Genomic DNA, 22,311 nt, shown 5'->3' with positions numbered 1-22,311 from the left:
GGCCAATCTCCCGCCTGGTCCCTAACCCCCCTCTACCCCCCTAGCCCTGGAGAGAAGGTTCGTAGAGATACAGTTCGTAGAGATACAGCCACCCATGCAGCGAAAGGGGCGCAGAGAGGCAACTTGGGTTTTGCCCGATTCTGCGTGCACTCTTGGTGTTTGACTAACCCATGAAATTGTCCTGCCGCTTTGTGGAAGGCCGCCGCGGGTCACCCTTGGGATCCGAGTGCCGGGGCGAGGGGTTGCCCATGTGCTGAGCTGTGCAGCCGCGCACACAGGGCGATCTGCCAACCAGCATCGCGGGCAGTTATGTAAACTGCCTCAGTGATTACCCAGAAGCGTGATGTGAGCACCCGTTCGCAAAAGACAAGCCTGAAAGTTTGCCTGCTTAGGGTACGTAAGTACCGGGGCGCTCAGCACCCCCGGAACCGGAGAGCAGGGAGACGCCTCGCACCACTGAGGCGCCCACTTCTGCCATGGGCTTTGGGTGCTGATACTGCTGTCCCCAAAGAACCGGTTATCGAGGGAGAGACTGGGTGGAGGATCCGTGGTTGATCAGAGGGAAAAAGCCGGTCAGAACTCAGGGTCCCTTGAGTCCTCAGAGCCCGAAGGGATATTGGGAGGCCTTCCAGGGAATGCTGTTTTAGGAAACTGACTTTGTGTACTGGGAAACCCTAAAGCCCCTCTTCTCTGCCTCTCAGGGCGCTCCTCCCCATCTTTCACACCCAATGCTCTTTCACGTGTTTGAAACCTGCCCGCGATGCCTGGTCCCCTTTGGCGATGCCAGGCATCCCGGCCCACTCTGGCAGGGGGTGAGGAGGGCGTGTGCTGGCCTCTGCCAGGGTCGGCCACCATTATGTACCTATTCCTGGTTTCCTAGGCTAACCCGGCGCTAATGGGGATGGGATGGAGATGGGTGCGGACTATGGCTTCCTCCTCCTCGCTCCTCTCCTAAGCGGAAGGCAGTTTGCTTCTGTTGCGTTTATTCTCTCCCCATTTTGCTGCTTCCCTTCGCCGCCGTAGCATATAGCGCGCTGATGGTCTTTGATAGGGAAACCACAGAAGTAGAGTGTTTTTAAATCTTGTTTTTCGCCTGTAGAGGGATAAGCCACCCCAGATCTGACAGAGCTGTGCGGAACGCTAAAGTCGGGCACCATGGCCCTGAACTCCCTTCCTCCCGCAGTCGGGGAGTGGTGGTGTGCTTGGGTGGTGAGTGTTTTGTTTTTGCCACATTCCAGCGTCCCGAAACCCTGCATCCCCTCCCCCTGAAATCCTGGGTCTGTCTGAGTGTGTTCCGCGCTGTGAAATAAATCCTCCCTCTCGCAGACCTGTGGGGCCGTTCGGATTTCCTGCTGCTGCCATGATCCTTAACAATGCGATTGCAAAGCTCATGCTCGGCTAGGAAAAATCCCCAGGTGGCGGCCGGCCGTGCTTTGACCTTGCTGAAGGCGCCTTTAACCCGGCTGCCTGGAGGGCTCGGGCTCTGCCACTGGGGTCCGGGAAGGAGGAGAGTGCACAGGAGGGGCTGGGTTAGCTTCCTGGCTAGGGCGGGTATCAAGTCGCGGCGGGGCGGCCACAGGGAAGGATCGGGGCTCAGCGGCAACCTGTTTCCCTGCGCGCAGAGGCGGCACATTCCTGCTCCTCCTCCTCTGCATAGGCCGCGAGCAGCCCTCCTCCCGCCAGCCTCTGGCCACCTCCCGATTCTGGGGTCGACTGCGTGGGCGGAGGTCCCTTCGAGCTCTCTGCGGCGTTCGCAGAGGGTGCTCGGGACTTTGGGCTCCTTGGCCGGCAGAGCCGTAGTCCGCGCGATCTGGGCTGCTAGGTGGGCGGGGCCTGGGAGGGAAACCCAAGCTGAGACCGCCTTGTTCCAGGCCAAGTTCCTGTCCAGAGCGCCACGCCGCGCGGGGTCCCGGCTGCGCCTTCCTCGGGTCTCCCCGCCTGGTGGGTTCTCCGGCCCCCTGGCGCTCCCCCAGCGCCCTGCGGCTCAGCTTTGCCCGGTAGCTCTCCTCGCCAAAGTTAGGAGTGATGTTTTCACAGGTGGTGGCAGTGGAAGCTCTGTGTGTGTCCTGGGGAGGGAGGTGTGCGGCAAGGCCAAACGTCTAAAAAAAAAAAAAAAAAAAAGGATTCCTCTCTTTGTAGGCGTTATAAGGGAATGATGAGAAAGAATCTGTTTTCTCCGGTAAGGGTGATGATGGGAAGTCCTTCCACTTAGTGGAGTTGGACCAGTCGGATCTGATTTCCTGAGGTGAAAGACTGTCTCCTCTTGGCGGTGCCTTTTGTGCAGGAGGTCCTTGTGAATGGAGAAGGGAGTGTGCTTCAGGCAAGACTAAGGACATAAATGTTCTTATAGTTTTAGGGAGCTAATTCTGGGAAGGTTTTATTCCTGTGTCTTTAAGTGAGCAGAGGCAGGGTGCGAATTAACCTGTGGATTCCTCATCCTCTGGGGTGGGGAAATTTTCAGGAACGGAGAGTTCGGTTTTGGAGAGCGATATCTCAGATTCATCTGCCAGCAGCCCATTCTCTTCAAGGCTTCTCTTTGGGCATGGGAGTAGAATGGGTGCAGTTAGCCAATACACCATCCTATGGATTGTGGGGGAAGAAGAACCAGTGTTGCTAACTGCGGGCTCAGGGGTGGAGGTGGGATGGGACAGAATCAGTGCTTGGCCTGAAGAAGAATCATCAGAGGACAGTTCCACAGCGAACGGAATGATCTGGAATATGAGATAATGAGCTCCCCACAGTGCTACAGTAGAAGATTGGATACTAGTAGTGGGCAGCTTGGATCGCCAAGGGCTCTCCTCCAGTAGATCTCTTTGAAGTATAATCTCCTCACTCCTGCTGTTTTATGGGAATGAGTTGACGGGACGTGAGTTTAACCTCTTACCTTATTGGGTGGGAATTATGGTTGCGTGGCCTTGGATAAGTTATCTTTGAACTTCCAGTTCTCTCCTGTGTAAAAGGGGAAGATATTGTCTAGTTTACAACACAGTAAGGATTAACGTTCATAAACCTCTGACACACTGTAGGCCATTAACAAAAGGATCATGCCCTTCCACCTCCTTCATCCCTTTCCAACAATGTGCATTTGTTGGGTGGGGGTTGGGCAGGGAAATCAACAGCCTCAGAAGAACCAGCAACATTACATCCACAGTTTATTTAAAACCAGCTCAAATGCTTGAAGCAAAAATATCTTCTCTTTTCTTAGAAAAGTCATTTCCAGTTTTGTTAGAATTTCTCCCTTATTGAGTCCTTTTTTGTTTTTCTGACAGAATTACATCCTTGCCCTGATTGGTGTGTTATATAACTTGATTATTTCCAGATCAAAAGTTACAAATATGTCAAAGAAGGTGATTAGGAATTTATGATAAAAATTGTTCGGCAACATAAGCAAGAGACTCAAAATGCCCACTCATCCTCTTTAACTGTCATAGATGTTGAAGAAAGATGAGGTCAAATAAGCACATGGTGCAAATCCTCACGTGGGTCCTGCCCGGTTCTAATGAACAGCTACCATACCTGGATCCCAAGCCTTCTCCTGTTCCTGTCCCAGTACATTTTCCTACGTCTATGAATCTAAAAAGTGAAACAAAGGAACAAGGGGATTTAAATCACCTCCTTGGAGATTTGATTCCAAGAGTCTAGCAGGGTAAATCATCCTCAATCCCCGATCTAAGTGGCTGATTTTTACCTGCCTTCTTACATGGTCTGGCTTACTGTAATTGAAAGCTGAATGGCTTCATCTTTACTTTGCATAGACAGACTGCTGTGGGGGGCACTTTGAAAGTACTACATGCCCCTGTTGCAAGGGAACCAAGCACACATGGATCTCTGAACTTATAGTTTTCCTTAAGGAAAGCTAATGAAACGTTATAAGTGTAGATGCTTAGTTCTCTGTGGGTTATATATTTATTACTTTGTCACAGTTTTTTTTTCCAACCTTTGTCTTTATTATATCTAATTACTAAATTATATAATTAGATATAATACCAATTATATTTAGTTACCAAGGTAATATATGTTCACTGTAGCAAAGTTAGACAATATAGAGAAAAGAAAAAAGAAAATAAGTGTCAGTACATCTTGGGTTTTACATTGTGACTTTTCTTTATGAATGTAGAAAAATAAGATCATAGTTATAATATTTTGAAAGCTTATTATTAACGATAGATCTTTCCATGTTACAACTTTTCCTGGTATGGAAAGATTTTTAATGGCTACATAAAACCTAATGTTTTACTATGGGATAATTTCATTGGTACCTAAAATTAGACCTTTTGTTTATTTGTAGTCTTTTTTTTATTATAACAAAGCTGCAGTAACTATTCTTGTACATACTGTGAATTTTTCATATTCTCTTAAGATAAATTCCTAGAAAATAGGATTGTAGGGTCAAAGGCAGATGCCATGCTAAGACTTCTGTCACACATGAAAAGCGGGAAGGTACACTGTGATTTCTACTTCATCTTTTAAACCAGAAATGGCTGTTTATGTTGCAATCCCTTACAGGCTTGGAGCCTAAGTAGTAGAGGGAGGCAGGGATGACAATCAAACCTCAAGCAGGGGATTTGCATAACTTTGAGCTGTTATGCTAAACTGATAGGCAAATCCTTTTTCCAAGAACATTTTTCTTCCCTGGCTGTCTCGGAATCATCACTCTGTAGAGCTTCAGCCAGCAATGGAGTTGAAATATGTAAATATGTTCCTCTGTATTGTAGGTGGGGCTGGCTCCATGGTGAATGACAAACAGTTCCTCAGAGAAGTGGGTATGTCCTTAGCATTTGCTGAGGTGGTGGATTCTTCCTTTACAGTTCTTTCCCTTTTCCTTTGGTTCAGAGGCCTTAGAATGGCCACCTAGCACATCTTACAAAGGAAACAGTTGAGACTAGTCTACAGCAAGTTCATCTCCACCTATTGCACTGGCATTTGGTTCGGAAAGTCAGCCCAACTGTCTTTCTTTATGGTCTCTGGGCACAATAATAATAATAATAAATATTAACATGCCTACATGCTGTTTCCAAAGTGGAAAGAGTTAGGCATTTCATCCCATCCTTGCACTGATCTGTTCAATCAGAGGGTATATTTGTCAGTCTAGCTCTTTCACATGTCAGATTTCTGTGACCCAGAAAAGATGTGTTCCCTGTGGTTAGATGACTCTTCATTCAGTGGAGCCAATGGAGGAAGTCTAGTCTTCCCATTTCCAAGGTGTTCCCATGCTTAGCAGGTGGCATCAGGAGTTCCTTTAGATCAGACCGTGAGGTCACTTTGGGGTCATTGGATGGTGTGGTCACCAGAGAGGACACCTGCTCTGCTGGTGGCCAACTTCGAATTCCCAGAGTGTTTGGATGCTGTCTTTGATACTGATACCACTCCGGTTTCACTAGGGAAGATGAAGGAATGTTTTTGTCCTTTGTCATGTTCTGAACATCAAATCAGGTCTTTTTCTTCATTTGGAAAACAAAAAGGAGACGGGATATAAATGTTGCAGGATCTCAAGAATAGTTGAGGAGTTCTCCCTGCCCGCTTTCCCGTAGAGTCCTGCATTTGCTTTGCAGATGGTAGCCTTGTAGCCTGGGCCTGACAGTGGAAAAGGGTATCAGATGCAATTGTTTAATCATTGTAATCCTTAAGAACATTAGGTTTTAATAGGTTTTTCTCTTATAGAGTTGGTTTTCTTGCTGTGGAATGATAGTTGATTTCTAAAAGTCTGGTCTTTGAACCCCTTGGAAGTCAAGCAAAAGTATTACAGCTAATACATTATGGCTTTGGGTAAAATAATTGCCCATTCTTGGGATGTTTCCCTCTCTATAAAATGAGGTTGCGAGAGGGGAGTAGATTTGCCGTTTGAAAGTTAGTGTTTCTCAAACTTTAATACACACACATCACATAAGAATCCTGTTAAATTGTAGGTTCCGATTCAATAGGTCCGGAGGGGGCTCAAGAATCTGCATTTCTGACAGGCTCTTAGGTGGTGCCATGCTGATGGTCCCTGGCTCACACTTGTACTAACAAGGTTTCAAGCTACCTACTCTGACGTTATTTTAGAAAATAATAGTAATGACTACCAGATGTCAGGAGGAGCTGTCTTATATTAGTAGATTGTCGCTGTAAAGGGAGATGTCCATTCTTTCCTTTTGGGTTTCTAGAGTTAGCATCTTCATTTCGGAAGATAATGAGGAGGGACACAGTCAGTTTTTTCATCTGGCGGTTGTTGAGGGAGGATGTAGAAGAACAGGGCAAGAACACAACAAACATGTTCTAAGTGCTTTCTGTGTCTCAGGCAGCCGCCATTGTGCCCATGTCCTAGATGAGGAAACTGAGGCTCAGTAAGGCAAGCCATCTGCCCAGGGTCCCACACCTAGGACTCGCATTTGATCATAGGCCTCTCTGGCTTCTAAATCCTTGCTTTTTCTAGAATGGCAACTTTGTAACTTTCTAGAATGACATATAATAAAAATCTAGTGTTTAGTGAAGTGTTTCTCTTTAGAGGTCCTTTTACTGGGCCTATTTTGAGAGTGGATCAAGACATTTAAAAATTTGCATCATTATCATGCAAGCAATTAAAGTGCTTAAGAGCTTAAAAGCAATTTGTTCAAGTTGGTTAAATATCCGCCCTCCTCAATCTTGTTTGTATTATTAATTTACTCATCACACTGACATCAAAACCATTGCAAGGTAAATGTCAGTATCTTCTGATTGGTGAAACCTTTCAAATGAAAGGAGTTTGCATTGATGAGGTTCACAGTGGAAGGATCCAGTTCAGGGTGAGTCAGAGAAACCAACTTTTACTAAATAAACCCAGCCCTACTTTGGCCTCTGGATGAGAATTGGTCGTTTAAACGTTTTATTAAAGCACAATTATTCCGAGAACCAGTCATCGGTGCAGCTCTTTGCAAACATTAATTAGCTGATCTTCACATCACCCCCACATGGCAGATAAAAAACATTATCCCTGCCTTCAAGAGAACAAGTAGACACGTGGCGATGAAGGTGGAAGGCAAACTCTTGCCTTTCAGGAACTATGGTAGAGGTAAGTGGAATAAGGAGATTATATGAGTTTGTCACTTAATAAATATTTATTGGGTGATACGCTAGATATTCTAGCTGTGCTGCGTGATGAAGTATCACTAGTGACAATTTAAAATAAATTTAATTAAAATTAAGAATTCATTTTCTCAGTTGCACTAGCAGGTTTCAAGTGCTCAATAAGGGATAGTGGCTGCCATGTCAGAGAGTGCAGATATATAACATTTCTCTCGTTGCAGAAAGTTCTGTTAGAACGTATTGGTCTAGCATAGGATAATCAAAGACTAATGCAAAGATCTCTGTTTTTGTGGAAGTCTCATGTAAAATTTCCTAAAACAATAACTGAGATGTGACAGCCATTACATAAACCAAACTGCAGCTAAGTAGTTTGAGGCAGTGGTTAGGGACCTAGCTCCTGGAGCCAAATAACTTGAGTTCAAATCCTGGTTCAGCCACATACTGGTTGTATGATTAGAGGTAGGTTATTCAAACACTCTGTTCCTCTGCAGATTCATGCTATTTTTCACTGTCCTTATTAGCCAATATTATTTCTGAAACAGTGTTGGATTCTGGAGAGGATGCTGGGAAGATAGAACTCCCCTTTGCTGCTGGTAGAAAACAAATTAATACATCCTTTTAGGAAAGCAGTATGGCAATAACTGTCAGTAGTCCTAGAAACACTTATTTCCTTTAGTCCATTATTCCAGTTCTAGGAACCTAGCCAAAGAAAATAATCAGAGATAGGCAGGAAAGATTTTTAAGAATAAAAATGTTCATTGTGGTGTTATTTATAATAGTGAAAAAAAAAAGATAAACAATTGGATTGGACAAGAAAGGTATCTCAGAGCCAAACAGTGGAATATTAGAAAAGATTAAATGTTGTTTTTGAAAATGTGTTTTTGTGACATGGGAAAATGCCACTATAAAACTTATGTTTTTAAAAATATTAAACACTATGCTATTAAATTCCAAATATATTTTTCAAAGCTAGCATTGTTGAAGCAGGACTAAAGTTTGGACGTTATGAAGTAAACTCTGGCCTTGAAGGGAGACAAACACTGTGCTCTCTGCCATGTTGTGTACTCAGAGCCTCCCAGCTGCTTCTAATCTGCCCTTTTCAGCAATTTTGAAATTTCTGGCTTATCCAATTTAGTGATTGTCTACCTTCAAGGCCAGGATGTACTTCTTAATGTCCAACATGATTTCCTCTTTATGGCCGTTTAAGGCAGGTTCTGCGTGTGTGCACTCTGAAGTGATTCAGACTGAGCAGCTGGAGTCTGAGGAAGAACGTTAGCTTTGGCTCCTGAAAGAATTGGGTTCAGACCTTGACCCTCACCTCCTTCCTGTGCAACCTTGGCCAACCTTTCTGTGTCTCAACGTCCTCATCTGTAGACTCAGGAAGCAATAGATCCCATCTCACACACGAGGATTAAGTGTTCACTTCACTAGAACATCTGGCACATACAGGTAAATGAAAACACAAATGACTTCTTAGGCCATGTAAGACAGTGGAAAATACCAACAGATTTTGGGTTGACTTCTAAGCTTCATCATCTGGTAGCTACATGAATTCAAGCAAGTTACTTAGATTTTCTGAGCTTCCGTTACTATTTTTTTCATTTATAAAATAGAAAATAGAAGTATCTACCTCAAAGAGTCATGTGGGATTTATGAAGTAACTTGCACATTGCCTAACAGGCAGTGTCTTCTATGTGGATCATAGTTCTTGGCATTGCTATTTTTCCTCTTATGTCCCTAACCACTCAGCTTCTGGTCCTCTGATTTTTGCTTCCAGAGCTTGGATTAAACCAACAAAGTTCAGTGGTAGACATAAGTGTGTGTTGGTGGAGGGAAACCTGAGAGGGTCTAAAGGAGCCTCTTCCAGATCTGAGAGGACCTCTGATATCTCTGCCTTCTGAAAATGGTGGTACCTATAGAAGTGGAAAAACCACAGGGCTCTAGATTTAGACCAGCAGACACTGGTTCTGATTCCGTCTATGTCCCTTTGCCACTGCACCAGCTGGGCCATGATATTCTCTGCCTGCTTCTCTGAGCTGCTATCAGGCACTAGATTTTGAGTTCCAGCACAGTGCCCAACACAGTGGATCCCCACGGTGGCTATCCATCAGAATCACCTGGGAACTTGTATTTACCAAAGACCAGAACAGAACCTGGCATCACAACTCTTTGAAGCTCTCCAGGTGATGCTAGAGTACAGCTGGAACTGAGAAATGGTGCATAGAGTAGAGCTTCATTAAATATTCATTCCATCCCTTCTTCAAAGAAGCATCAAGGGATCTCATATTGAGTAACTTTTGTTTGAGGTGGGTGACCTGATTTATTTGAGCAATAGGACTAGGAATAAAGTAGTCAAAGCTTCTTCCCCTCTTCCTCCCTGCCTTCAGGCAAGCTGGGGTATTTGGTTCTGGAAAATGGCTTTCTCACTCAGCCTGTCCCCTCCTCATTCCAACGCACTGTATTCTGAGTGCTAGAAAAGGCCTATCTCCTGCCTGGAGATGTTGTGATATTCTTTGGATTTGGTTTTGCTTTTTGTGTTCATTTCTGGGCAGAGTGCTGTTAACCATTCATGCATGACCCTCCACCCAGCCAGCAAGGCCTCAGGATTCCTGGGAATGCCTGATCTCTGTCCACCTCCTAGAAAGGGTAGTAGCTTTCCAGGGCTGGTACCAAAGACTTGACATTGCCCAAGGGCCTGGAGGCTCTGTACTTCTGGATGGTTCAGGTAATTTAACATTTTTTAGATAACTAATATTTTCTTGAGAAAACCTTCTACTCAGGTGGCTTCCCCCGCCCCACCCAGTTCACCTCAAGTTTATCTCAAAGTGGGAAAAAGTGTTATGTTCTAGACAGGGCTTTTAAAACTTAATGTCCCTAGGTACTGCCTGGGGACTTGTTAAAATACAGGTTCTGATTCAGTGGGTGGTAGGGTGGGCCTAAGATCTGCATTTCTAACAAGTTCCCAGGAGAGACTGATGCTACTGATTTTTTGCCTCACAGGTTCTAAAACCTTAATCTTCTTCCTGCTTCTGCTTTCTTCTTCTCATCTCCCCAAGTTCAGGAGTACCAGATGTGGAATGTCATAGGGCAAAAAGAGTTAGTCGATTTTGTGCACTTCTTTGTCAGTATTGTGCGGCAGCTGCAGTGTGACTGTAGATATAGTACATAGTAGTCGTTATAGTGTCACAGAAAAATTCCAGATTCAGGTATTACGTTGTACCCTTCAGGCTTCTTTTGTATCTTCAAACTCATTGAGCCTCATGGAACATTCTGGAATAGGTAGCAATTATTATTACTAGGATAAGGATTAATTTGAAAATTTATAACATTTATCATTTTTATTTAATGTAGGTTTTTTTCTGATTCCATCAATAATACATGTAAATAATAGAAAAATTTAGAAAACCTAAGGTAACCCAGACAACAAATGAAAATAACTCTTAATCCTGCCACATAGAAGTCCTCTTAACATTTTTGTTTTCTTTCCAGTATTATTTCTACATGCAATTCCATTCCTTCCCCTCCTTACCATTTGGAGGAAATTATACACATCATTTGTAACCTTAATATGTCATGATCATTTCCACATACCATTAATTACATTTTCTCTCCAACATGACTCTTAGTAGCTATGTAGTATTCCATCATAAGGATATATCATTATATATTTAACTGATTTCCTATTGTTTTCAGTTTTTCACCGCCGCAAATAATGCTGAGATCAGTGGTTTTATGTATTTGTCTGTTTATTTCCTTCAACCTATTTATTTGGTAAGTCAAAGATTATGCCATCTCTTTAGGGCTTTTGATATGTGTTGTTAAGTGGCTCTGTGGAAGGATGGAGCCAAGTCCCCTCCAGTCTGGTAGGAGTTAGATCAGGGAAGCTATCATCATTCCTATTTCATGTGGGGAGTTGTCACTTGCCAGGAGTACCAGAGTATCACTGGAGAAGCTCAGAGTAGACATTCCCCACTGGCGCCGCAGCTCATGGCCAGTGTCCGTTGACCTGTGTCACACTGGGTGAGACCGTCATTGGGTCATTAAGGTTGACCAAGGCAACATTTTGCTACCTGGATCTGTGAAGGTATCTATACTTCGAAGTAAAGAGGGAAAGGGAGAAGAAATGTACTCACATAGTGTCTCCCAAACTTTAGACTGAGAATCAAAATATACCCAGAACCTGAGTACTTCTCACCATTGGCACATCTACCATCCTGGCTGAAGCTCCCATCCTCTCTTACCCGGATGATTGCAGTTGCTTTCCTCACTGGACTCCCTGCTCTGCCCTCGTCCCCTTGCAGTTTATTCTCAACACAGCATCTAGAATGATCCTGTTAAGACATAAATCTGAACATGTCAGTCCTGTGTTCAAAACTCTGTACAGCTCCTTGTTTGTCTCAGAGTAAAGGTCATAGCCCTTACACAACCTACAAAGCCCTCCCCCAGTACAGGATCTCTCCTATATCTCTGACCTCACCTCCTGCCCTCTCTCCCCCAACTCCCCTGCTTTGTTGGAACATGTCAGGCCTACTCCTACTCCTGTTTCTCTACCTGGAATGTTCTTCCTCTGGATATCTACATGGCTAGCTGCCCACCTCCAATTCTTTGCTCCAATATCACCTTCTCAACAAGGCCGGCCCCAACAAGCCTATTGCACTGGTAACCCTCCTTCCTGGTCCTCACTGTTCCAGACCTCTCTTCTCCTACTATATATTTTCTTCTTTCCATGGTGTTAAATACTATGTTTTATGATTTTAACAAGATCACACTGTCTTCTGTGTTAAGAATAATCTGCGGTTGGAGGGATGGGAGCAGCTCAAGGGTAGAACATCCTATATAATTTACTTCTTTATTATGTTTATTGACTGTGGAAATTAAAAAAAAAGACCACCCAAATGAGAACAGGCAAAGGCTGTTTATTCAGAGCTTGCTGTAACAAGGGAGTCAGCCACTATCACTTGCCTTTGGTGAGACTCCAAGGCAGGGAGGGAAGCTTCACGGTGAAGAAAGGGAAGGCTTTAGGGCTGCTTTGATTGGAGGCCACTGGCGAGGGAGCTGGAGGCAGGCTAACTAGAAGTAGCTTCTTACATGGTTGGTTCAGGAAGCATATCTGGCTCTCATTGGCCTGAGCTGGAAGTGGGGGCAAAAATTAGGAAAGCTGGCAGGTTATTGACCATTTGGACTGGTCGGTCAGAGTTCTATTTTCATATATGGTCTGGCTATTGTCCATTTGTCTATTTAGCCTCTCCTAACTATTGTAAATCTCCACCACGCAGTGAACTTTGTCCTTTGTTGACTGAGGTAACTAACCCCAGTGCCTAGAGGGATGTCTGCCAGTAAGAGGCACTCAATCTTTGTTGAATTATGTGTTGCATTTGGCCTACATTACCTTTTTTAGTCCCCATGACAAGCTAACGTCTTGTTTTCCCCATTTTCTAGAGGAGAAATGGGGCTCAGAGAGACTAGACATCTTGTCCAAGTTCACTCCACCAATGAGTGAGGAAGCCAGGGTTCCTGCACAGATCCACCTGACCATAAAGCAAGTGTCCCTCCCCAGGAGCTGTTTGTAGTTAGTTCATGGGAAACAGTGGGGTGAGGAACTTGCCCAGTCTACATTGTGGCCGGAGCAGGATGTGCACCATCTTCAGATGTCTCTGAAATTTCAGCCAAAACTTTTAATAGAAGATGTTTAGACTCTTCTAACACTGGCCTGCACTGATGAATGACACCTTGTAGCAAGAATTAATTTGGGTTCCTAGAAGGAGAATTTCCCTTCATTACCTACCCCTGACTGTGGGAAATCGGGTGAGGAATTTATTCTACATCAGAGTTTGGGTGATGATCTCAGGCACCAAAGCCGATTTCTAAGGCCCCCTGGTTCAGGCAGCTCTGTATGCGTGTGTGCACATGCTCACGTGCCCTTAATTTGCATCACATTCTTGGAACTTTTCAAATTAAAGTGTTGCTATGGTAACTCTCACGGTTGTCATTTCTTGATTTGTTGTTGTCAGCCATTTCAGTTTCCCCTCCCCTTAATAATTATGGAATCAAATTCACTTTTTCAGAAGTAGACCCCAGTGACAGCCGGAAAAAGGCCAAACAGAGGATGTGATGTGGCGAAGGAAAGCAGATGTCAGAGAACTCACACCAGAGAGGGAAGCCATGTTCATGTGAACAGACCCTGCCAGCTAAGATAGTTAGACCATTTGATCCCTACTATGTGCTGAGCTGCCTACTGTGTGCTGAACATAGCCACTCTGCCAGACAATCTTGACATGCTCTACCACCAACTATTTTAACAGTGGAGCCGGGATTTGATTCTGGATCTTTCTGGGTCTAGGTCTGTGTTCTTCTACTTCACCATTCCAGGAGTCAGAACCAGAACTTTGGGACTGCCCTTTTAGGAGCTCACGAGCACTTTTTCTGCAAGGGTTCCAAAGCCTGTGGTAGGCTGTGGCTAGGTGGAAGGCTAGCTTTAGTTCAGCATTGGAAAGAACATCTACCAAACAGTGGACGACTGTTCATCATCATGGGAAGAGTATAAGCAAGAGCTGTCAGGGTATTGAGGAGAAGCTTCCTTCAGAGGGTGGGCAGGTAGACTCACTACCCTCTTTCAAGATTCAGTTACAGAATGGCTGGCTCCCTTTGGCGAGGCTGCTCATTTTGATATTCAGCACCATTAAGTATACTGATTAATCAATTAGTGAGTGAGCTGTGCCCAGGACTAGCTGTCATTTGGGACAGAAGGGCAGGGGAGTCCACCCAACTTCAAGGTACTTATGATAGAATTAAGAGTATTACCAGACATCATGAATTTAAGAGCAGACTGACCTCAGTTTAAATCCTTGCTGAGCCATCTCTAGCCCACGCATTCTCAGTTTTGGCACCAGTGGCTAGATAATACTTTGCTGTTCCTGGTTGAGATCTACTGTATTAGCTTTTATGAACTTTGGCAGATTAAACAACCTCTATATCTTAGTTCTTTCCTATTTAATATGAAATAACACCTGCTTTCAGTATGAAATAGAATAACATCAATCAAGTTTCTAGCACAGAGCATGGCATATAGTAGACACATCAGAAAAAGAACTCTCATGCCCAAGTTGACTGGGGAAGGCAAGGAGCTTTGAAAGGAAGTGTTTGGGGTCAGACTTAAAGGATGAGAACATGTTTTTGGAAAGGACAAGAAATATTGTGATCGTTATTATTCCTCCTTCTATGCTTTCTTTCCTTTGCCGATCACTCCATCTTCTCTCCTATAAAGTCAGTCAAAGAGATTCTCTGAGACTCTCAGACCCTGAGAGCAGTAGGTTTGGCTCCCTTTTAACAGTCCCTGTGCCTACTGCTTTGAGCAGGTGCTTAAACTTGCTCCCATACCTGGAGTAAGCCAACAGCAGGCCCTGTTTCCCTGTCTTGTTAAGTATGAATTGAAAATTTGTCTCCATGCAGCTTCTTTGCGAGAAAATGCACTGAGTAAGCATTCAGATCTGGCTTGGACATGACAGGAGCTACAAATACAGCTGAATATTTCATGAAGACCTTTTCATACCACATGCTCTGCTCTTAGGGAGGGAACAAGGGAAAGAGCAAAGGCTGACGAGTTAGACTAGTTTGGTCTGAGCCCTGACTCTTTGGTGGAACTTTAGGGGAAAGTCCCTTAACTACCTTGAGCCTCAGTTTCCTCATCTGTGAAATGCAGAGGCTTGCAACTAATTTGAGATTTCTTGTGAGGGCTACAGGAGGTAACATAGGCAAAGTACTTGGCAGGGTGCTTGGAACATAGTATTAGCTTAGTGAATGTTCTCCAGTCAGAGTCTTCCTGTCCTCTTCTGTGAACTTGTGCTTTTAGGGACAACATTATTCTTCTGAGTGACACAGGCCAATTGGGCTCAGGGCAGCCTACCAGCCTACTCCTTTGAACCTAAGCTTTGAGATCAGGCCCAGCGTCTGTGGAGAGTTCACCAGTTGGTCCCCTTCTGAAGACAGGATGTAGAGAATTTTCTCTGCCCCTGTAGCCTAGCTGAGCACACTGTCAATTAAAAAATAAGCAACCTATCCAAAGGTTGGTTTAAAATATAGAGGTGACAAGCAGATGCCTGTCTTGCCTTTGTACAAAGATGAGTAATTAGAAGCCAAAATAGCATCCTGATGAGGCTCCTCTGCCCCAGGCCCTGCCCGAGCCCCAGGCCAGACCCTCACTTTTGTTCCTACCAGAGAGCCAGGGTTGCTGTAATGAAAACAAGATGAGTGTGGTGTTTTGTAACTATTTTTATACCTACATCAGACTTGATGTTAGTACTTCTGAATTATTTAACATTTTTCTTTCTCAGCTGGCCTCTCCGGCAAGTTTTTCTCTCCGGGCGGAGGGAGTTGTTCTTTGGGAAACAATGGAGGCAGACACACAGTGGCTGCAGGGCTTCTGCTTTCCTGTTGGGAGAATGACATTATTAGGTGTCCTGTTAGGAACCAGGAGCCTCATTAAAATTAGGTGGCAGGTGTTCTTGCCTCTATTTTACAGATAGAAAATGAAGGCTCTGAGAGGTTAAGTAACTCGCCTAAGACCACACAGAAGAAAGTGAGGGAGTCAGGAATCAAATTCAGGTCTTTCTGACTCCAGAGCTGGTGCTGCTTCTGAGATGGGCTCTTTCCTTTACCTTGTGTATGTGTGTGCGTGTGTGTGTGCATGTGTAGGCATAGGCTAATGCCACCGGTTAGTTGATGGTGCACCATGTCAAATCACCCCTAAACAGTGTAGGAAGAGGGACCTCAGAGGATGAGAAATGAGAAGCAGGGGTGAGGGAGTCTCTTGGTTCAAATACTGTATATTTGGATAATGGGAAAACTGTTGCTGCTTTTAGCAATAGGTCCCTTCAGTGCGCTTGGAAGGCCCTGCTTCTGCCAGCACCTCCTGTGGGTTAAGAGCCCCTCCCTCACAGTCCAGCCATCATCTTTAAAGTGGTATCAGCACCTTGGGCCTCTTTGAAGGAGGTGATGATTGGCAACTCTAAACTACCCTGGACAACGGGAGGGAGTGAACTAGACCCTTATTATCTGCCTCTCATAATTAAAGTCCATCATAGACTGTTAATGGGTATTTTGAAATAGACATCCAGGCTCGAAAGGAATCCTACTGTAGATTGAGATCAAGTCTCCTTGCAGAGGTACTTTCTTACTGATAACCTGTTTTTATTTCAGAGCCAGGGAAGATTACACATTTTTCTATATTCTGCCCCTTTAGCTCCTATTTAATTATGGGTGACCTCAAGGCGACTCTCTTTCAAGCATTTTAAACTCCTCATTCTACCTTGGTGAAAACCCTGGAGGAATTATCATTTGGACTCTCTGTGGAAGATAGGCCTCTGAAAATTAGCCAGGGACACTTACTCAAAAGTGCCCATCGTTATGGTTTCAATAAAATGCACTGGGACAAAACAGTTGTTAGCAATATTAATAACAGCTGTATTTTGATAGGAATGCACCTTATGACCGTTTCAAGTGATATCACTTTCCGTTAAATAGAGTAATATCTGACATGGGTAAATTCCTTGATATTAAATTCCATATAACTATATGAAATACCAGGTCTCCACATATATGTGTATTAAAGCAGCCCTAACTTTTTTTTTTTTTTCTGGATGCCTCTATTTATGAAAACATGAAGACTAGGTAGTGGAATGACATTTCAAGATGGCTGCTTATGTGAAATAATTTACTTTAAAGTTTTATGAGCATTTTAAAAAATAACCGATGCATTTTCAAATGTCTCCATTTGTGATTTTGCAGGGAGAGGAGGGAGAGTCACATTTTAAAAATACCTACCATGTGCCAGATGCTTTTATGCATGCCTCATCTCACCTAATACACACACAAACACTGTAGGAGTTTTCACTTATAGCAAAGCTGAGGCTCTGGAAGATTAAGTAACATTCTTAGGCTACTGTTTGTAGAATTAGGATTGAAACTAGGTTTATCTGACTCTGGAGTGCATGCTGTTACCTCTGCTCATACTGGCTCCTGGAACCGGGTTTTAAGCATTTTTTCCATATCACTTGTATATGTGTGGGTATGTGGGTGTGTGGAGAAAGTACGTGGAGAGTAGCTTTCTTTTTTTCCCACAAAGAAGAAGAACACACACAAATAAACTGGTGTGCATACAAGTAAGTGTGAGAGATGCCAAACTGGACAGGTTAAACGTGTTCTTGCACTGCAGGAATTCTCTAAGCCTTTACTATGCCAGTGTGAATCTCCAAAAGAGATAAAAAGCACACAGAGTCGCCAACTTCCAACGTTAGAGTTTGTTGTTGCTGTCGTTGTTTTAATGTTTGTAGAACATCTCCTAAGAGAAGGGTTCCTTCAAAAACTCTTTGGAAACTCAATTCCATAGAATAATGAATGAACAGGATTATGATCACTGTCCCCATCTTAGAGAGATGGTCAGAGCAGAAGGCAGGTCTGTACAGACTGATTGCTGACCTTCTCAGGAAGCTGTAAGCCTACCTTCTCTTTGTGAGGCATTAGTCACCCAGATAAATGGAGTAGTTTTCTGTTCCAATTCTTTCCAACCTATTTTATCGGAAACATCAAAGAATTTATATACAAAGAATAAGGATTTAACTTTTTTTTTTTGGATGTTAAGTCATCAGGAGGGAGAAAAACCTTTACCTTGTATTGTGAGAAGGATTTACAATTGTTGAAAGAGCTAAAAGACAAAGATAAGCTTTTAAAATAATATGTGGAACAAAGAGAACATGGTGGGTTGGGATCAAAATATTTAAATCTGTCTTATTCCATTAAGGGAACTAAAAAAATGGTTTCTCATATTTTCTCTCTCATTGGTACACACACACACACACACACACACACAGTATCACACATGAAGTCTCATACCTTAAACCTTCACACCTTGGTTCTAGAAGGGAACTGAGGAATAATTTGGCTCACCTATGTAGCTGGAGAAACTGAGGACTCAGGAAAGGAAGGGCCTTGCCTGAACCCACATCAGACCAATGGGTGGAGACAGGGATGTTGGCTAATGCATTTTAAACTCTTAACTATGTGCCAGAGCCTAATCTATTTACCTCCTTACTACCAGACTAGGAGGTGGTTATTATTTGCACCTCAAACTGAGGAAATGAGGCTGGGAAATGTTTAGTGACATGGCCTTTGGCTGGTAACTGGCCGTATAAGTGGGATTTAAACCCAATGCGAAGTCCATACATATCACATGTCAAGTCCAGAATGCAAGTTTCTTGACTACCAATCTGATTTACCATGTCACTCACTACTGCACCCTTGCCCGTAACTCAAAGGAAATATTTAGGGATTGACCTGGTTGCCTTCTAATGAGGCAAGAAGGATCACATCCATCTCTATGCTGTGGTTGCTGTGGGTGCCATTCCAAACATGGAGGAAGGGAGCTGAGCGTGTACCTGTGGGTGTGAGATGCTTGGCTTCCTTATTCCCAATTGCTTATGTGGTTTATAAGCAATGGGGTGAGTCACGAGCAGACAAAGGCCACTGACTCAGCACACAGAGGGAGGTACCCCTGTGTTCTTAATTCCATGGCTCGCCGGGGGTGGTTTTCAGTTCTTTAAAAAGCCAGGTAGGTTTTTATCTCTTTCACTGCTTTAGAAGTGAATTTGTCCTGAAGGTAAGAGAATGGTTCAGCTGCCATCCATGGGCTTCTTTCTACCCTATGCTTCAAATATTTATAAGTTAAGCGTATTATAAACATGGAATGTAAGCAATGCAATGAATTTGGCCTCCTTTAGAGTTGGCACGTGGGGAGGCCACACATTTATTCAGGTGATACTGTCAATTCTAGACACAAGGTTGGACTCCTTTTTGAGAATTGGGGTATTTAGTCATTCATTCACAAAGTCTTTCAATTCATATTTGTCAAGATTATAGAACTTGCCAGTCATGATGGTGGGCCAAGTCAGGGGAAAAGATAACCTCTGCTTTCAAGGAGGTCACAGTATATTGGGAGACATAGCCATGTGACAGAGTGGTTAAAGAGGGGGGCAAACAAGAGGGTCAGCTACCTCTGCATGGAGGCAATCAGGGAAGGTGTCACAGAGGATGTGAAGCTTGAACTGTGTTGAAGGGTAATCAGAGTTAGGCAGGAGGATAGTTGAGGACATTCCAGGTAGAGGGAACAGCACATACAGATACATAGGAAAATGAGAAATGAAGTTATTTCAGTTGGGCTCAAGCAGAGGATGTTGTACTGGGTAATGGAGTGGTACAAGGGAGAAAAGATGGGAGATGTTTGTAAGAGCCAACATTGACCTTCAGAGTTAGCTTATAAGTACATAGTTTGCTCTGATTCATCAGATAGAAGTGGCATCAACCAATAGTATCGGAAATTCTGATGTTCTCCATATGGCAGTCCTAGTATCGTTTGCATATTTAAAGAAATCAGTTGTACCTTAAAGAAGCAGGTTTACCACCATTGAAAAGACCTCCCCAAAGAGATATTCTAGACCTGTACTTTTAAGTAGACGTCTCTACAATAATGGAGAGTCAAGAGTATCATCCAGGATGGCATGAGACATGAATATTGTTCTTCAAAGGGCTGTATAATTCTGTAGACATGGAACTTAAATGCCACAGTTCAAAGTCAAGGTTTTAAAATCAAAATGCAAAATTGAAATTTCTTCTACTTAGTGCTCTCCCTGATATGTATTTCACGTTTACTACCACTCTCATGTTTGATGTTTCCTGCAAATCTTTAAGTTCAGACAACAACATCTAGGTACTAGAAGGTATATTAGGAAGCAGACCCACATGAGCCACTGATGACCCAGAGAAAGAAACTGAAGTCCAAAGAAGATGGCTGGGCCTGCTCATAGCTGCGTAGCTTTTCCTTGCATCACGGAACCTTAGTGCTACAACTCAATCTGTGGGCTAAAGAAAACTCTAGACATAGTTCCAAAACTTGCATAAGAGTCAACAGCTTCAAATACAGCTGCCTTTAAAGAGCAAAAATAAAGTTCTTTTAAGTGATCTCTTCAGCACAACATAAATGTGCTAAACATTGACATTCTTATGCCAGTCTTCAGATTTGAGGCTCTCGGTTAACTACTTTTCAGATATCTGTTTTGCCTTTAATGTTATACAGTATTGATGTATTGATCAGGGCAACAACCCACAGTGTACCTTGGCTAACCTGTCCTATGTTCCTACCGGATAGGGAATACCTGTGAGTGGTGAGAGAGCACCAAGGTTACATTTGTCTGCAGTGCCTGTCCTTTTCTTTGCAGTTATCTGATAATGCTCTAAAGTCTTGACTGTGCCCGAGACATAGTCCATGAGTCTTGCCCGAGAGCAGTATTGATAGCAGGCACACCCTCTAGTGTATAGAGTGGAGGCCTGGAATGGAACCTGCCACTGACTAGTTGTGACGTGGGGCAAATCACCCAGACTTCACTGAGTCTCAGTTTCCTCATCTGTAAAACTGGATCTTAATAGCATCCTCATTAGGTTATTATGAGAGTGAAATGATATATATGTAAAACTCTCAGCAGCATATTTCTTCACATCGTAAGATAACATTTTAATAAATGGTAAGTAGCAGTGTTATTTTTGTCAAATTTTCATGTCATAGCTAAATTTTTTTTTTAAAATAAGCACATAAAACGATACCCAGCATCATTAGTTATTAGGGAAGTATAAATTGAAACCACAGTGAGATATGACTTCAAACTTGCTCGAGTGCCTACAAGGAAAATAACTGATCATATTGAATGTTGTCAAGAAGATGGAGCAAAAGAGATGTAAAATGGTACTACTATGGAGAACAATTTGGCAGCTTCTTAAAAAGTTCAGGATAACAACAATGGACTATTACTCAGCCATAAAAAAGTGAAATCCTACTATTTGCAACAACGTGGATGTACCTAGAGGTTATTATGCTTAGTGAGATAAGTCAGACAGAAAAAAGATAAATATCATATGATTTCACTTCTATGAAAAATCTAAGGAGCAAAAAGAACAAACTAAATGAAGACAGATTCACAGATAGAGAGGACAATCTGGTCACTGCAAGAGGGGAGGGAGGTTGTGGGGTTGAGAGAAAAAAGGTGAAGGGATGAAGACATACAAATTAGTAGTTACAAAATCGTCACAGGGATGTAAAGTACAGCATAGGGAATATACTCAATAGTAATGTGATGGCTATGTGTAGAGCCAGATGGATGATACAGTAATTGGAGAGATCACTTCATAAACTATATAAATGTCTAACTAATGTACTATATACTTGAAACTAAAAAAAAAAAAAAATTGAAAGTTTAACATACACCTAGCTTATGACCCCACCCATTCCTCTCCTAGGTACTTACCCAAGAGAAATGAAAGCATATACATATAGAAATATGTACTGGAATGTTTATAGCAACTTCATTAGTAATATTAAAAATAACCCAAATTTTCATCAACTGGTGAATGGTAAACAAATTGTGGTAAATCCATACAATGAAATACTACTCAGCAATAAAAATGAGTGAATTCATGATAAACCCAACAACATAAATCTATCTCAAAATAATTATACTGAGTAGGAAAAAAAAAACAGACAAAAACAAGTATGTGCCGTCTGATTTCATTTATGTAAAAATTCTACAAAATACAAAGTCATGTATTATGATATAAAGCAAATAAATGTTTGCCTGAAGAAAGGAGAGGACAAGAGCTTTCGGGGTGACTGATATGTTCGCTATCTTGATTGTAGTGATATTTTTACAGTTGTATACTGATATCAAGACTCATGAAGTTAAACAATTTAAACATGTACGGTATCGTTCAATAATCGCTTAATTATCACTCAATAAAGTTTTTTTTTAGTTAACATCCACTACAAGAAAAGACAAATAGCATTCTCAAAAGCCAATATTTGTTTATAAGTTGATAGGCTAGCTTCAGATGCTACCGCAACGAATGGAGCTGGACTCCCAGTTCCACCACTTGGTGTGTCACCTTGGGCAAGTTACTTAAACCTCTCTGAGCTGTAGTTTTCTATATGGAAGTGGATAGGATGAACCATTGCATCCATCACACCATCACTATGGTATATAAAGCTCTTAGCATAGAGTTTAGAGTAGAGTAGATGCCCCCAAATTGCTCTCTATAATGATAGTATGATTTTATTGCTTTCACGTTTGTAGAGTGCTTAGATACCCAAACCAGCTGCAAACGGATGAAAATTCTTATGAGTCAGCCTGAGTGAAAACTGAAATACTCTGTACTTCCTTGGGGCATGGACAATAG

The 22,311-nt window shown here is 42.9% G+C and overlaps 1 protein-coding gene across 6 annotated transcripts in view; it reads left to right on the top strand.

Annotated features, from left to right (window-relative positions):
- Positions 1 to 22,311, top strand: part of TENM4 (teneurin transmembrane protein 4) — a 685,723-nt gene that overhangs the window by 1,414 nt on the left and 661,998 nt on the right. The window contains exon 1 of one of the 6 annotated variants that reach the window (XM_039848155.1): positions 173 to 393. The exons of the other annotated variants lie outside the window; for them this stretch is intronic. The gene's annotated coding sequence lies outside the window, so the exon portion shown is untranslated. Of the gene's footprint in view, positions 1 to 172; positions 394 to 22,311 lie in introns of those variants that run through there. 6 annotated transcript variants of the gene reach the window in all.

Source organism: Pteropus medius, unplaced genomic scaffold, assembly GCF_902729225.1.
Source record: "Pteropus medius unplaced genomic scaffold, Ma_sr-lr_union100, whole genome shotgun sequence".
Lineage (NCBI taxonomy): Eukaryota > Metazoa > Chordata > Mammalia > Chiroptera > Pteropodidae > Pteropus > Pteropus medius.
Note: the sequence above shows the minus strand (reverse complement) of the source record. Positions and strands in the feature narration are given on the sequence as shown.